This window comes from Geotrypetes seraphini, chromosome 1 (assembly GCF_902459505.1).
Source record: "Geotrypetes seraphini chromosome 1, aGeoSer1.1, whole genome shotgun sequence".
NCBI classification, from domain to species: Eukaryota; Metazoa; Chordata; class Amphibia; order Gymnophiona; family Dermophiidae; genus Geotrypetes; species Geotrypetes seraphini.
This window is the reverse complement of record NC_047084.1, coordinates 383,970,540-383,987,141: the sequence shown is the minus strand read 5'-3', so window position 1 is coordinate 383,987,141 and position 16,602 is coordinate 383,970,540. Positions and strand designations below refer to the sequence as shown.

The 16,602-nt window shown below is 48.6% G+C and overlaps 1 protein-coding gene across 5 annotated transcripts in view; it reads right to left on the bottom strand.

Moving 5' to 3' along the window:
* The window catches only part of SLC25A51 (solute carrier family 25 member 51), a 67,891-nt gene extending 51,584 nt beyond the window's left edge, over nt 1–16,307 (bottom strand). The window contains exon 1 of one of the 5 annotated variants that reach the window (XR_004536638.1): nt 15,754–15,956. The gene's annotated coding sequence lies outside the window, so the exon portion shown is untranslated. Of the gene's footprint in view, nt 1–15,071; nt 15,141–15,503; nt 15,704–15,753; nt 15,957–16,274 lie in introns of those variants that run through there. The other 4 variants (XM_033916385.1, XM_033916372.1, XM_033916394.1 and 1 more) reach the window with 4 other exon arrangements.
* Nucleotides 16,308–16,602: the final 295 nt, after the last annotated feature.

Below are 16,602 nucleotides of genomic sequence, written 5' to 3'. Positions count from 1 at the left end.
GAAACGATGGTACACTAAAAACCCACTGATAGGAACACCTTACTGTTTTATACTAGTTGCCACCCAAAATTTTTAAAAGATAGTCTTCCAGTATCTCAATTTTTACGCTACAGAAGAAAGTGTTCAACCTTGGAAGCTTATAAAGAACAAGCCAAGCAATTACATCAGAAATTAGTCCACAGGGGTTACCCTGAGAGAGTTATCAAATCTGGCTACACTAGAGCTAGGTTTACAAACAGGGATTTATTGTTTAATAACAGATCCGCAGGACCAAATGAATGGAGTCCAACCTGTGTGTTCACTTTTGGCGAAGGAGTAGGAGCGATAGCATGAATCCTACGTGAGCACTGGTCCATTATTCTACTACATCCCACATTTGCAGGTAAGGATTTAAGAATAGCCTATAGTTGACAACAAAACTTAAAGGAAATTCTATGTCCTTTAGACACAGCAAAAAGAAATATGAATGTGGAATGGAAGGGTAGCCATAAGAAATGCAGTAAGTGCAAGACATGTGAACTGACCTTAGTACTGGATGGCAGTTTTGTGCATTCACAAACAAAGAAGGGATATAGACTCAGGCATAAAACTACTTGTGATACCCCTTTTGTGGCATATGGGATCGCATGCCCATGTTTAAAGCTTTACATCGGGCAAACTTCAAGACCTTTTCGAGTACGGATGATGAACACAGGAGTAGTTTGACTTGTAATAGGATTGAAGAACCACTGGTTGAACACTTTACTGCAGTAAATCATGGCACCAGAGAATTTCAATGCTTTATTCTGGACCATTTGCCACCAATGCCAAGAGGAGGTGATAGAAAATTGGTTTTGCAAAAGAAAGCGCAGGAATGGATATTTTGTCTACATTCTGAAGAATCACATGGATTGAATCAGAAAATTGAGTGGCACTTGTTTTTTTAGTTCTTGAAATATCAACATCTTTATTGATTATGAGAGACTGGCTGTTTGAGGGGAGGACTGACATGGAAAAGTCCTTTCATGAACCTGGAAACCACAGGGTGTGCAGACAGAGGTTTCCCTTGAAGAGGCTGGTGAAAAGCAGCAATTGCACTAAGATGGACTCTGATAGATGTAGACTTGAGACCAGGTAGAGACAGGTGCAAAAGGTGGTCCAAAACAGAGGACAAGGAGGCGTGTTGAAGTTCCTTGTGATGAGAAAACCACCAAGTAGAGAATCTAGTCCATTTCTGAGAATAGCAATGCCTAGTAGCAGGCTTCCTTGAAGCTTCCAAAACATCCCGCACAGCTGGTGAAAACTGAAGGGAAGTTACACTGAGAGGAACCAAGCTGTCAGGTGTAGCGACTGCAGGTTGGGATGAAGCAGAGACCCCTGATGCTGATTAAGCAGAAATGGAAACATTGGCAGAAGGAAGGGCTCCCTGCTGCTGATTTGCAGAAGAAGGGAGTACCAAGGTTGCCTGGGTCACCGAGGAGCAATCAGAATCATGGTGGCCCGGTCGGACTTGAGCTTGACCAGAGTCTTTTGAATGAGAGGAAACGGAGGAAACGCATACAGAAAGAGATTCCCCCAGTCCAGAAGAAAAGCATCTGCCTCGAGACGATGAGGAGCCAAAGACGATCTATTCACACAAAACGAACTCCTCCCCCACGGTTACCAAGGCCTCTTCTCCCCCAGACCCAATCGAAAAGGAGGTGGTCTAGCACTCCTCTACAAATCTTTCTTTGACGTCCAGCTCCTTGAGACGGGCACTCACGCTTCCCTAGAATATTTGCTTGCCTCAGTCAATGACGAACTCCGCACCCACCCATTGGGCATCCTGTTACTATACCGCCCACCCACCCCTTGGACCAAATCCTCCAATCTCGTCTTTGAGACCATAACAAATGCCTTCCTTAAATTTCAAAGACTTCTGATTGTTGGTGATATTAACCTCCACCTTGATGACACCAACAGCAAGGACACGACTGAATTCAACAACTTCCTTAACTCTCTAGGCTTCCCCTCACCCACCCCTTCTCCAACCCACGAAAAAGGGCACACTCTAGACCTCACCACTTTCCTTGATCTCACCGACTACAAAACTTCAACCGACGACACTCGCTGGGAACAAGTCCCTTGGTCCGATCACTTCTTAGGGACTACCTGCCTCCCCATTTTCATGTCCCATCTTGACTCCCCACCCCACCCCTCTCATTCCATAACCTTTCGCAAAAAAACCTCGAGCAATCTATTCTGGTCCAAATTCCTCAACCAATTCTCCTCCAACCCTAGACCTACAGACCCCGAATCCCATTGGCGCAACTGGACTGCCCTCTCTGAGTCCACCTACCACTCTCTTGCTCCAATATCCACTAAAACCATCTCCTACCCCCGAAAGGCCCCCTGGTACTTACCTCTTCACAGAGAACTGAAACAGAAATGTCGCGCTCTAGAGCGCAAATGGAAAAAATCCAAATCCCCCTCTGATAGACACACCTGGAGGATCAATATTAAACTTTACAATTCTACACTAAAAAAAGCCAGGAAAAACTTCTTCGGAGACAAGATCTCTAGATCCAACAACCAGATCAGTGCGCTGTTCAACATCTGGCGCTCCCTAACTACAAAAAAGGACCCATCTGTGCTCCCACCGTCTCTATCAGCCGATGCCCTCGCAAATTTCTTTAATGAAAAGGTTACCACCCTAAGATCCTCCTTCCCACCCACAGTCTCCTACAATTCCCTGACCTCTACTGACCTCAACCCTACCTTACCTATATCCACCCCCATTCCCGCCGACAGATCTTGGACCGCCTTCGAGCCTGTTTCCGAATCGCAAGTCTCCAAACTCTGCCTCAAACTAAAAACCTGCAAGTGCACTCTGGATCCTTTCCCCTCCTATCTATTCGAGAATATCCCTACACAGGCCATCGCTTCCCTCACCGAACTCATAAACTCTGCCCTAACATCGGGCCTTTTCTCCCCCAACATGGGACACATTTCATTGACTCCCCTACTGAAAAAGGCCGAACTTGACCCCTCCATGCCATCAAACTACCGCCCCATAGCAAATATCCCTCTTCTAACCAAGTTACTAGAATCCATCATATCCACCCAACTCTCATTCTACTTAGAAAGATTCTCTATTCTCCTACCTCACCAATTCGGCTTCAGACCCAACTTTAGCACCGAATCCCTCTTGGCCTCACTAATCTCTAAGGTGCAACATCTCCATTCTCGCAACAAATTTGCTGTTCTCCTACAATTTGACCTCTCCGCAGCCTTTGATGTCGTCCACCACGACATCCTAATCTTCCAACTCTCCGAAATAGGCATAAGCTCCACAGTCCTAGATTGGTTCTCGAAATTCTTACGCTTCCGCTCCTACACCGTTAACACAAACGGTACCTCTTCCCCCCCCTGGAAGCCAAAATGTGGAGTCCCGCAAGGCTCACCCCTCTCCCCTATCCTTTTCAACATCTACATGTCCTCTTTGAAACTCCTCCATCTATCCCCCCTAGAAACTCTCTACTCCTACGCTGATGACATCCTCATCCTCCTCGAGACCGACTCAAACCTCTCAAACCTTGCTGATAACATATCCACATGTATAATGAATCTCCAATCCTGGGCCCAATCTGTACAAATGAAACTGAATGAGTCCAAAACAAAACTACTTTGGCTCGGCCCAATTTTAGATCATTTACCCACCTCCATCCCACTACCATCCGGCCCCTCTCTTCAGCTTGAATTCTCAAGCAAAGTCCTTGGTATCGTCATAGACTCCTCTCTCTCCTTCAATGATCACCTCAACTCCTTGGTAAAAAAATGCTTCTTTAGCCTTCATATGCTGAGGAGAGTGAGATCTTGCTTTCATCACTCTCACTTCGCCGTTCTCGTTCAATCTACCATCCTCTCTAGACTGGATTACTGTAATTCCATCTACATAAGCCTAACTAAGAAAAACCTCCATAGACTTCAGCTAATTCAGAACGCCGCGGCCAAGCTTATTTTCGCAAAAGGCAAGTTCGATCACGTCTCCCCACTCCTCTCCAAGCTTCACTGGCTCCCAGTATACTCCAGAGTCCTCTATAAATGTGCCTGCTTAGTCTTCAAGATCCTACATGGCGTCCTCCCTCCCGTTATCCCGCTCCTTTGGAACTCCTCAAACCCACACCACACTAGACCCTCACAAAAACTGAAACTGTCTTTCCCCTCTATAAAAGGTATATCCCGCGCAGGAAAACTTGGAACATCCCTCCTCTTTAGAACCACAGAACTCTGGAACAACCTCACACCCCCGCTCAGAAATTCAAGCTCCTTCCAATCCTTCCGCAAACACTTGAAAACTTGGCTCTTCTCAAAAATCTAATTACCTCCCGTTCTCTTGCAACTGGTCCCTCTCTATCTTCTTAATCCCTCTCCTTTATCCCTTCATTGTAGTTCCTTTCCTCTTACTTCTGTAAACCGTGCCGAGCTCTGCGCTTGCGGAGATGGCGCGGTATACAAACCTAAGATTTAGTTTAGTTTAGTTTAGTTTAGAGTGTAGATCCTGGAGTAGAACTGAGGCAGTTTGAAGTTGTGGGGAGCTGCAAAGAGGTCTATCTGAGGCGTTCCCCACAGGGAAAAGATTTGATGAAGGGGTGTGGAATGGAGAGTCCACTCGTGAGGCTGTAGAAGGCAACTCAAGTTGTCCGCCAAGGCATTGTCCGCCCCCTGAATGTAGACAGCTTTGAGGAAGGTGTTGTGGCGAATCGCCCAATCCCAAACTTTCAGAGCTTCCTGACAGAGGGAGGCCGATCCCGTGCCGCCCTGTTTGTTGACATAGTACATGGCGACCTGATTGTCCTTACAAATGAGGACCACCATGTCGTGCAGTAGATGCTGAAAAGCGGTGAGAGCATTGAAAATCGCCCTGAGTTCCAGGAGATTGATATGACACAGACGATCCGCACACGTCCAATAGCCCTGGGTGCGGAGCCCGTCCAGATGAGCCCCCCCAAGCATAGGTCGAGGAGTCGGTCGTGAGGACCTTCTGATGGGTAGGCATGTGAAACAGCAAACCTCTGGAAAGATTGGAAGAGCGCATCCACCAGCGAAGCAACTGCAGCAGAGCAGGAGTGACCTGAATATGACGAGTCAAAGGGTCGGAGATCTGCGACCATTGAGAAGCCAGGGTCCTCTGAGGAATCCGCAGGTGAAGTCTGGCAAAAGGCGTCACGTGAACCGTAGAAGCCATGTGGCCTAGGAGCACCATCATGTGTCCGCCGAGATGGACGGACGAGAAGAGACCGAGTGACAAAGCTGAAGAAGAGCCGCTAGGCGCTGCTGTGGAAGGAACGCTCTGAGTTGAATAGTATCCAGAACAGCTCCGATGAAGGGGAGAGTCTGTGAAGGTTGAAGATGGGATTTGGGAAAGTTGATCTCGAATCCCAGACTCTGTAGAAACCAGATAGCCCTGTGAGTGGCCCGGACGACCCCCTGAGACGTGGAATCCTTGATGAGCCAGTCGTCGAGGTAGGGAAACACCTGCAGGCCATGGTTCCTGAGTGCTGCGGCCACCACCACCAGGCACTTGGTGAAGACTCTGGGAGACGAAGCGAGGCCGAAAGGAAGCACTTTGTACTGAAGATGAAGATGTCCCACCCGAAATCTGAGGTATTGACGGGAGGCCGGATGGATGGGAATATGAGTGTAGGCCTCCTTGAGATCCAGGGAGCATAACCAGTCGTTCTGCTCGAGGAGGGGATAGAGAGAAGCCAGGGTCAACATGCAAAACTTCTTCCTGACCAGGAACTTGTTGAGCACCCTGAGGTCCAAAATAGGACACAGGTCGTCCGTCTTCTTCGGAACAAGGAAGTACCGGGAGTAAAAACCCCTGTTCTGCTGGTCCACAGGGACCGGCTCGACGGCGCGAAGCCGGAGCAATGCCTGAGCTTCCTGAAGAAGAAGGGCAGTCTGGGTTAAGTTGGAAGGATACTCTCTTGGAGGATGTTCCGAGGGAACATGATGGAACTGAAGAGAGTATCCCTCTCTTACGATGGAAAGGACCTAGACGTCGGTGGTAATAACGGTCCATCGATGGTAAAAATGATGGAGATAACCTCCGATGGGAAAAAGAGGGGAGGGCAGAACGATGGAAGTTATGCTCCCTACGAGACAGTCAAAAAGGCTGGGGAGCCTTGGGGACAGCAGAAGGTTGAGGCTTTTGTTGGGGCTTCTGCTGATGCTGCCTCTTCACTGGCGGGAGCCTGCTTCGGGGGGTAGTGCCGCTGATAAATCATAGGAGGACGAGAGATGGCAGGCTTGGGCTTCTGACGGAGGATAGACTGAAAAGATTTTTCATGCTTGGATAACTTCTCCGTAGCTGCCTCGATGGACTCGTCGAACAGGTCCGCCCCCGCACATGGAACGTTCGCCAGCCTGTCCTGGAGATTCGGGTCCATATTGATGGTGCGAAGCCATGCCAAGCGCCTCACGGCCACTGAACAGGCTGCCGCTCTGCCGAGAGCTCGAAAGCGTCATAAGATGATTGCATCATCTGCAGGCGGAGCTGGGACAACGATGCCAGTACCTCCGAGTACTCGAAGCGAGCCTGAGAGTCCAGATAGGGTAAAAACTTTTGAAGGATGGAGAGGAAAAACTCGAAGTAGGTTGCAAAATGAAAGCTGTAATTGAGGACTCGAGAAGCCATCATCGAGTTCTGGTAGATGCGCCTGCCAAATCTGTCCATGGTTTTGCCCTCCCGGCCAGGAGGTGTAGAAGCATAGACCTGGGAGGGGTGAGACCGCTTCAGAAAGGATTCAACCAAAAGAGACTGGTGCGAGAGCTGTGCCCCGTCGAAGCCCTTATGGTGCACCATGTGGTAGCGAGCATCCAACTTCCCCGGAACCGCCGGGATGGAGTACGGGGTCTCGAAGCACCTCATGAAAGTCTGGTCCAGAAGCTTGTGCAGAGGCAGGCGCAGAGATTCGGCAGGAGGTTGAGGAAGATGCATCGTCTCCAGATACTCCTTCGAGAACTTGGAACCCGAATCCAGGGTGATATCCAGATCCACTGCCATCTGCCTCAGGAAGGACGAGAATGACAACTGGTCCGCCAGAGCCGGGCCTCGAGGCGGGCTCGAAGACGATGAGGCGGCCTGGTCCGCCGATGCCGAAGACCGGCATGGAGAGAACGAACCCCCGCAGTCTTCAAGTTCTGGCATGGGAGGAGGGGGCGAGCATTCTGGAGAAAACTCCCGGAAAGGTTGCTTCCGACGAGGCGAGGCGTGTCTCGATGAATGCTTCGAGGAGTGCCTCGATTGACGACCGGAGCTGTGTCGAGAAGCAGGCCTCGAGCGACGAGGCAGCCACCGAGTAGATGGGACTGGAGGCCATGGATCGAAGCATCAGAGGCTGAGATGAGGCCCCCCCGAGGCGCTCCCCAAGGTTCGAGGCCCAGCATCGCCGAGGAAGGGTCCAGACTAGGGAAGCCATGGATCGAGGGTATTGGCTCCAAAGGTGGCATGGCCAAAGACTCTGCTCCCTGCGAGACATGCCCCGAAGCCAGACTAGACACTCGCCGAGACTCTGCTCCCAGCAACGAGAGTGTGCGCCGAGGAAGCACCAGAGGCGGCTCGACCTCGCGGGAGGCTTCCGTGTGCCCAGGCTGGATCTGGGAGAGAAGCGACGGCCCAATTTTGGTAAAGAGCTCGACAAATCGCTTCTCCATCAAGGCATGAAATGACGCCGGCAAAGAGGGATCCACATCAGAAATGGGACCTCCTGCACGGACGTCGGTCAGTCGGCCGCCAGGGGGCTTGGATTTGGAGGCCTTGGGCACCTTTAGCACCACTGGAGGGATAGGAAGCTGCGCTATCTGACCTGAAGAGACATCAGAAGGCACCGCAGCCTGTGTCGAGGTCGAAGCCGGCACGAACGAGGCAGGCTTGAGCAGACTCGAAGTCGAAGATGTAGGATCGGAAGTCGAAGGCGTGGCGCTCTGGGAAGAGGGCAGTACTGGGGACGCCTCCATGCCAAACAGCGAGTCCCACAAAATACAGCGACGCTTAAACGCACGTGCTGTGAGCGTGGAGCAAGGCCGGCACGATTTCGGAAGGTGTTGAGGCCCGAGACACTGAAGACAGCGTCGATGCGGGTCCGTCAACGAAATCGCGCACTGGCACTTGACACACTTTTTAAAACCGGTAACAGGCCGGGACATAGGCCGAAAAAGCTCCGCCGCAAGGTCGAAGCTGCGGGGCCGCGGCCACGTGACCTGCCCAGTCGAACGAAATTTTTTAATATTTTTTTTCAAAACAACAAAACGTAACGTGAGCCAATAGGAATGAGCACAAAAAAACCCCCAAACCCGCGGGCACAGAAGGCACAAAAAGGAACTTCGCGCAGAGAGTTTCAAAGGCAAACTTCTCAGCTCCGCGGAAGAGAAAGAACTGAGGAGCAGTGTTCCCGCTAAGCTGCGCTGGCGCACAAAATATTACATCGCAGCGCACAAGTTTCTCGTCACAGCGCACGGCGTACGGCAGATGGCAGGGCGGCGAGAGGAGAATCGGGCGAGTTGGCTCATAACTTGCTGGCGCCCGATATTTTTAGCTCACAGCGAAAAAAGTTTGCTCACAACACCCGCCCGCTTAGAGGGAGCACTGCTGAGGAGACAAGCCCGGTGCATCGGGCGGGAAGGCACTCGCGCATGCGTGGTGTGGGCAACTCGAAACTTCTAAAAGTTTCTACAAGCAAGTATGCTTGTGAGATGTCCGCATCGGGGCTCCGTTGGATGACGTCACCCACTAGTGAGAATACCTGTCTGCTTGTCCTGGGATAATATAGGTTTTTTAAATACATTTCTGAATCAAAGATATGAGGATTCTGCCTGGAGAGGCAAAGGATATCATTCATAGTGTTAGTGCAATGTAATAAAAAAACATTTTGAACTTGAATTGCCTTGTCAATTCAAGTTTAAACCAGTAGACAGAGGGAATGACAAGGCAATATTTCTGGAAAGAACGGGGAGCTCAAAAAGTAGTATACATGATCTGGGAACAGAGATAAGAGGGGATATTTGTGTGCAGGACTTAATGAGTATGTCAGGATTTTGTGATTAATGCAGTATGGAACTAGAATTCAATGATGATGGAACAAAAGTGGCAAGACATGGCCAAAATGCTGAACATGGGTTAGAAGACAAACTGCAGTATTCTGGACTGTTTCAAGATTTTTCAGTGAGGATATAGTAATTCCTGAACAAACAATGTTATAATAGTTAATACAGGAAATCACAAGGGCTAATCAAACCAGCAATGTTACTAAGTATTGACAAAGATAGTGTGCTGCAACCAAAACAATAAAACCACTCTTTCATGATAACTACCCTACTTGATGCCCAATTAGCTTTTCAGGTTAGAAACTCATGACCAGGGCCCACAAAAAGAAAGGTTTATCTGTTTCTTAATCTAGGGCCAGATTAAATCTGGAAAGCCAAAGGATTACTTTCCTGGGTTCAATTGCCATACTCTGAAGCCCTATCTCATGTTCTCACTCTTCACCAGTACATTTCCTTTGTTTACCTAATACTCAGTTTTCTGTGCACCCCTCAATCCTGGGTGTTTGCGCCTTCTTCTTGTCCCCTATTAGAGAATGACACGGTGAAAAAATTGGTCCCCGTCACCACCCCGTCCCCGTCTCACCATCCTCTGCACCGCCCCGTCACCGCCATTCCCTTCACCGCCCCGTCACCGCCACTGCCACCCCATTCACCGCCCCGTCACCGCCACTGCAACCCCATTCACCGCCCCGTCACCGTCACCGCTGCATATATAAAAGCCTCAAACGGGTACGATTTTAAATACTTTTCTTTATTTACGTATAAAGGAAACATTCTATAAAACTTTAAAACTTAGTTAAATATTAGTTAATAACTATACAAAAACAAACACGACATGTACTTTTAATGCTTACAATGTTAGCCTACATGGTAAGTAGACGCGGCCGCTGTACCTAATCGCGGCAAATCGTGTACCAAATCGTGTACCTAATCGCGGTCACTATGCTAATCGTGATTAGCATAGTGACCGCGGCTACGGCTGCAAGTCTCCCCTCCCCCCAGCGATCACGGCAGGAAGGCACCCAACCCCTCCTGTAGACCCCCCCAACGGCCTCCCGACAATCGCAGCAGAAGGGTACCCAACCCCTCCTGCCGGTCCTCCCAATGGCCTCGCCTAAGATCGCCGGCAGGAGGGTACCCAACCCCTCCTGCTGGACCCCCCCCAACGAACCCTCCCACCCCGGAACCCCCTTAGTCTTACTTTCCAAGTTGGACCGGACGGCTCCTCACACGTATGGCCAGCAGGCTTGCCTCCGTCCAAATGAGGCGGGCCCGCCCCTACCCTGCCCAACCCACAGGATCCTAGGGCCTGATTGGTCTAGGCACCTAAAGCCACTCCCGCTATAGGAGGGCCTTAGGTGCTTGGGCCAATCAGGCCCTAGGATCCTGTGGGTTAGGCAGGGGAGGGGAGGGGCGGGCCCGCCTCATTTGGACGGAGGCAGGCCTGCTGGCCAGACGAGCGAGGAGCTGTCCGGTCCAACTTGGAAAGTAAGACTAAGGGTGGTGTTTCGGGATGGCGGGGTTTGTTGGGGGAGGGTCCGGCAGGAGGGGTTGGGCACCCTCCTATTGGCGATATAGGGGGCCGTTGGGGGGGCCGGCAGGAGGGGTTGGGCACCCTCCTACCAGTGATCATAGGGGGGCTGTTGGGGAGCTGGCAGGAGGGGTTGGATATCCCCCTGCTGCGATCGTCGGGAGGGCCGTTGGGGTAGGCAGGAGGGGATGGGTACCCTCCTGCCGCGATCGTTGGGGAGGGCTGGTTCTGTCGGCATGAAGGGCTGAGCACCTTCCTGCCGGCGATCGTCGGGGGGGGGGGGCAGGTTCTATTGGCAGGAAGGGTTGATCTGACAAATGAGGAGCCAGTATATTGGGGGGCGGAGTCAATGCGGCAACGTGCAGGTGAAACACAGGTAAATAGCGGTTCCTAGAAGGGGGGACATTGGCCTGCGGGGACAAATCTATTCACCGTTTTTGCGGGCAGTGAAAGGATTTGTCCCCGCGTCTGCGGCGATTTGCTAATGAGGTCACCATAACCCGCAGCCAAACCGCAGCCACGCAGCGGTTCGCTGCGGGGATCGCTCCCCGTGTCATTCTCTATCCCCTATCTAGTATTTCCTCTCCCTCAGTCCTTGGTGTTCCCTCTTTCTGCCCCCTTTTCTTGGATATCTCTGTTTTTTCTGGCCTCCTTCCTCTCCCTATTTCCAAATCATTTCTCCACTCTTTGTGCTCTTCCTCTGTCCTGTTATCTTTTCTGCATTATTCTCCCTTTATCTTTCTCCATCTCTTTCTGCTCTTGTACCCCCCTCCCCCCAATCATCCTTCCCTTGCCTCACGTAGGATTCTTTTCTTGCTGAACATTCACATGCTATATTCCTACCTTGCTTTTCTGATCTTTTCCCTATCCCCATCAACTTCCTGTGGCACCTCCATACATCTTTAGTCATATCCTCTAACCCTTTCCCCCCTTCCTCCCCAAAACAAATTCATACAGTCCCCTTACTAGCATTTACCCCCTTAGACATTTTTTTTCTATCTACAAAATTATTCTCTCCTGACTGAATGTCTGGGTGATACCCTTTTTGCTGTCAGCAGAGATCAAGTCCTTGACATCTAGGGCTTGGGGCAGTGTCACTACAAGCAAATTGAGCACAACTAGGACCTATCTGTATTAATAACTGTACTGAGCTACCTGTACTAACAACTCTTATTGATTGTCAAACTGTCCATTGTAACTTCCTGGATAACTGAACCAACCTCTTGTAAAGTAATCCAACCTTGAACAGAATAGGTGAAGGTGAAATAGAAAACCTGATTAACTTAACACTCAGCCACTACCTTATTTGTCAAAGATTAAGCAGAGACCAAGTTACAATTAGTAACTGAAACTTTACTTGAACTTGATTGCAGATTTAATGCACAACTTATTTACAGTTCACTTTTATCTGAATACTGACACTTGTTTCAAAGCTCTTTGTGATAAAGTCAATTCAAGAATACTTTCATTAAATTCCCCAATCTCTTTATGCAACTTTTGTACAAGCGGTGAGATGTTCCGATTCTCACCCTCTTCCCTCAGCCTAGGACCACTATCTTTCCCACCAAGCTGAAACACTTCACACAGGCTCTGCTGTAAGCAGGGTCTTTCACTCATACACAGTTACCCCTTTGAGATGGGTCTCCACACAATTCTTGCTTTGTCCTCTCCTGGTGACACCCTCAGAAGATCAAGTCTCAAATTATTTTCTTGGTGAGCCTCTCCAGGTCCCATCCTCACTCCTCAACCTAGAACCATGCTATCTTCCCGTCAAGCTGGAACATGCTGCTTCTGCTCTTTTGACAAACCCATCTGGACTTTCCCCTGCACAAGCTGTCGGCATTTTCAGGAGTCTCCCTCAGTAGTAGGGCTCTGCCGGGAGAATTATAATGACCAAAAGCCTGATCTCACTCCTCTCCTCCCTTTTATACTAGTCCCCCCTCCCACTAAGGTTAGGGACCTCCAACTCTTTAATCTACACATTTCTTCCATCCACACATACTCAGTGACTCCTCGAATAATCATTCTCGGGGGGTGGGGGGTCACACACATATTTGATCATGAAGAAATAAACTTGTACAGAGTAGCAAGTGTGCCTCTGGCCATCTTGTTAAGCAGACTAGATGGATCATGTGGGTTTTATCTGCCATCATATATATTGTATATACTCAAATATAAGTTGAGACCCCCATTTTCCCCCCAAAAAGGAGGAAAAATGGTTGACTGTAATATAAGATGGGGGCCTAATATTAAAATGCCATGACCTGCCAGGATCTGTACCCAGTGTCCCCTCCCTCACGCCCTCCCCTGCCAGGCTTTGCACTCAGCCCCCTTCCCTCCCTGGCTCTGCACCCAGCCCCCCTCACTCCCTGCCAGGCTCTGTACCCAGCCCCCCTCACTCCCTGCCAGGCTCTGCACCCAGCCCCCCTCCCAGGCTCTGCACCCTGTCCGCTCTTCCCCTCTAGTTGTGTAATGGTAGGCCAGGAGAGGAGGGACCCCTCCCATCTCCCATCCTGGCCAATTCAAAATGTTTTACCCCTCCCCCGCTTACCTTTTCCCTGGTGGTTCAGCAGTGTATGGGCAGGAGGAGTGAGCTTTCCATGCTCAAGCCCCTTCTTCCGATCTCGCAGCCAGCGGAGCACCCGGGCAGGCAGGCGTGAGCTTTTCAAGCACCCACTATATTTGGGTCATCACCCGGTGACTACCCGACACCCTCTCGTAAGAATTGGCAGCAGCCATTCAGGGAGTGGGGCAGGGCCAAGTGGGAGCTTGAAAAGCTCGCTCCTGCCTGCTGGAGGGTGTCGGGTAGTCACCAGGTGATGACCCAAATATAGGATGAGACCTGCATTTTTGGGCCCAAAAATCTCATCCTGTATTAGAGTATATACGGTAAGTATGCTACTATGTGAGAAGAAAGAACACCTGATAGATCTGTATTAAGGACGCATAAGACAGCTTTTCTAGAATCAGATTTTACAATTTAATATTATTCACTGGGGCAATCAGTGAAGAAATCAGCTACCAAATAAGAGAAACTATTCAAAAAAAGAAAACCAATGTAAAGACTACATTTATTTGAGTAGTGCCTTCGATTTAGTCGATCATGTTATCCTAATTGACTGTTTGGAGTCAATTGATCTCCCGGGTAATGTGTTAAAATAGTTTCAAGGTTTGACTACACGTTCGTACCGAGTCTATAGCGATAATAAACAATCCACCAGCTGGGTAAACCCATGCAGAGTCCCGCAGGGCTCCCCCCTATCCCCCACTCTGTTTAACATTTACTTAGCCCCTTTGGGGAATCTACTGCAACGCTTAAAAATCAAATTTTATATCTATGCTGATGACATCACCATAGTTCTTCTCCTAACAAGCCTGACTTCTGAGACCAAGAATCATCTGGCATCAACTTTAAAATCAAATCTTGGATGGCCAAACTCAAACTCAACTCAGAAAAAACAAATTCTTCCTGGCGAGTCTGAATGACAAAATCAAAGATACTTCAATTTCCTTGAACAGTCAGATCTTTCCTATTGCTGACACCATAAAAATTCTGGGAATGATGCTGGACCGCTACCTCACTCTAGATCAATGGTCTCAAACTCAAACCCTTTGCAGGGCCACATTTTGGATTTGTAGATACTTGGACGGCCTCAGAAAAAATAGTTAATGTCTTATTAAAGAAATGACAATTTTGCATAAGGTAAAACTCTTTATAGTTTATAAATCTTTCCTTTTGGCTAAGTCTTAATAATAATATTATAATTTATAGGTAAAGAGACATATGATCAAGAAACTGATTTATTTTACTTTTGTGATTATGATAAACATACTGAGGGCCTCAAAATAGTACCTGGAGGGCCGCATGTGGCCCCCGGGCTACTAGTTTGAGACCACTGCTCTAGATGTTCACACTGAGTTACTGGTTAGAAAAGACTTCTCGACATTATAAGTACTTTGATGCCGCATCATTCCACTTACTGGTGCAATCTTCCATTTTAAGCCTGCTCGACTATTGCAATATTTATCTAGTGTCTTTCAAGAAAACCATCCAAAGACTCTGAATCATACAAAATTTGGCAGTTCATCTGATTTTTGTTATAAAAAATGGGAACATAACCCCCTTCTACCAAAAACTTCACTGGCTGCCCCTAGAAGCAAGAGTGTTGTTCAAATTTGCCAGTCTATGTTTCAAATCCATTCAAGGTTTGGCCCCCATATTCCTGGTTTCCCACTTCAACTTGGACTGTTCCACCAGGCCTACATGCAGAGTACATATGTTTAGCCACCCAACATTAAAGGCCTGCCGATTTAAGATATATCTGGGCAGAACTCTTGCTTTCCAGGCAGCCCAACAGAACAGTTGGCTGGGTAACATCATTAAGCACTCCTCATCCTATCTTAACTTTAGAAAACTAGTTAAAACAAACCTGTTCAACCGATTTGTAACCAAGAACTCTTAATGCCTTACCATGTACGCTTCCTACTTGTTCTTGATGTCTCTACACTGTGTCTATCACTCTGATTTTCTCCCACTCAACTTGAATTCCACCATCTCCACATGTACTGGATGACCTCATTGTAATTATTTTCGCTGATTGTTCAGCTCTTCTTGTTGTAAACCGCCTCGAACTACCATGGCTTTGGCGGTATATAAGAATAAAATTATTATTATTACTAATGCATAGTTTAGGCCAAATTGTTTTATTGTAAGCTAGTTCCCAGCCACTGCAAACACGTAGATTTGCAGGGTGTTTTTTTCTTCTTCTTCATCTGTCTGCACTGCAGAACCTTAAGAGGGACTTATGCACATACAAAAAGGCTGAAAAAGTATTTTTATAACAAATTAGGAAGTTAAAATGGCTCAATATAGAAGCCTGCAACGAGCACACTCCACACATACCTATCCGCCCAGACAGCACTACCCTTATTATCTGGGAAGCTGAGTAATAAGGGTAGTTGAAGACCTCAAACAAGCACGACTTTTAAAATCTAGGATTTCTTTAGGCTACCACTCAGATTTTAACTCTTTTTCACAAAACTGGTTCACCCATCTACACACGACCAGGACCCTCTCTCCCGGGACTTTGGGGACTGTTTTGGAACGCTTGCCGCCACCCGCAACCCTCCTCTCATCCCACCAGCTCTCTCACCGCAGTAGCAGCAACAGGAGGAGGAAGCGTCTCCGAGACACCGCCTACGTCTCTCTTTACCTACAGAGCTCTGGGAAAAGTCGTGGCCCCCCTCCAGAAACCGGAACTGACGACAGCAAGAGGCGAAATGTGTGAACTCAGGCACGCCAATCAGAGGCCGGGCCCGATAGAAGGGCGAGGACGTGACACGGAAGGGATTGCGTGGCTGACGCAGGAGTGCCGCGCGCCGGCCAGCCCGTTGCTGTGTGTCTTCCTGTTCCTTCGAAGCGGGAGTTGGGCAGTTTGCAAGCGAAGCCGGATATGAGTAGAGCAGCCAGACAAAAAACACTTGACCATCTGAGGGAGCATTATTTAGCCAATGTGTGGGAGGGGTGGTCGAATGGTTACAAAGCAGTGGGCTGTAACCCGGGAAGAACCAGGCTTCAAATCCTGCTGCAGTTACTTTAAACAAGTCAAATCAACTCCTCCATTGATTGAGAAATAAACTAAAAGGCGTGAGCTAAATGTAAAATAAAACCAACCGTGAGTTTCATCCATGCCGTTTTAAACCCACGAGAGATGAACAGAATTATATGAGAGTGGTTGAGCAAAATAATTCTCCAGAACTTATTTATTTGCTCAGTTATTTAGCCCGTCCTCCCAAAGGAGCCCAGAATGGGTTACAAAGTACATCCACAATATAATCGAGACAGGACAGAGCTGACATAATTTATCGTAGAAGAGAGAAAGATCTCCAGATTAATTTAAATCAATATTACAGGCACTTAATTTTCTAGTGAAACTTACATACACTCAGAATTGTGTAATTCGGTCAAGACTGAAGCTCCTATAGCCAAACCCACCACCCAA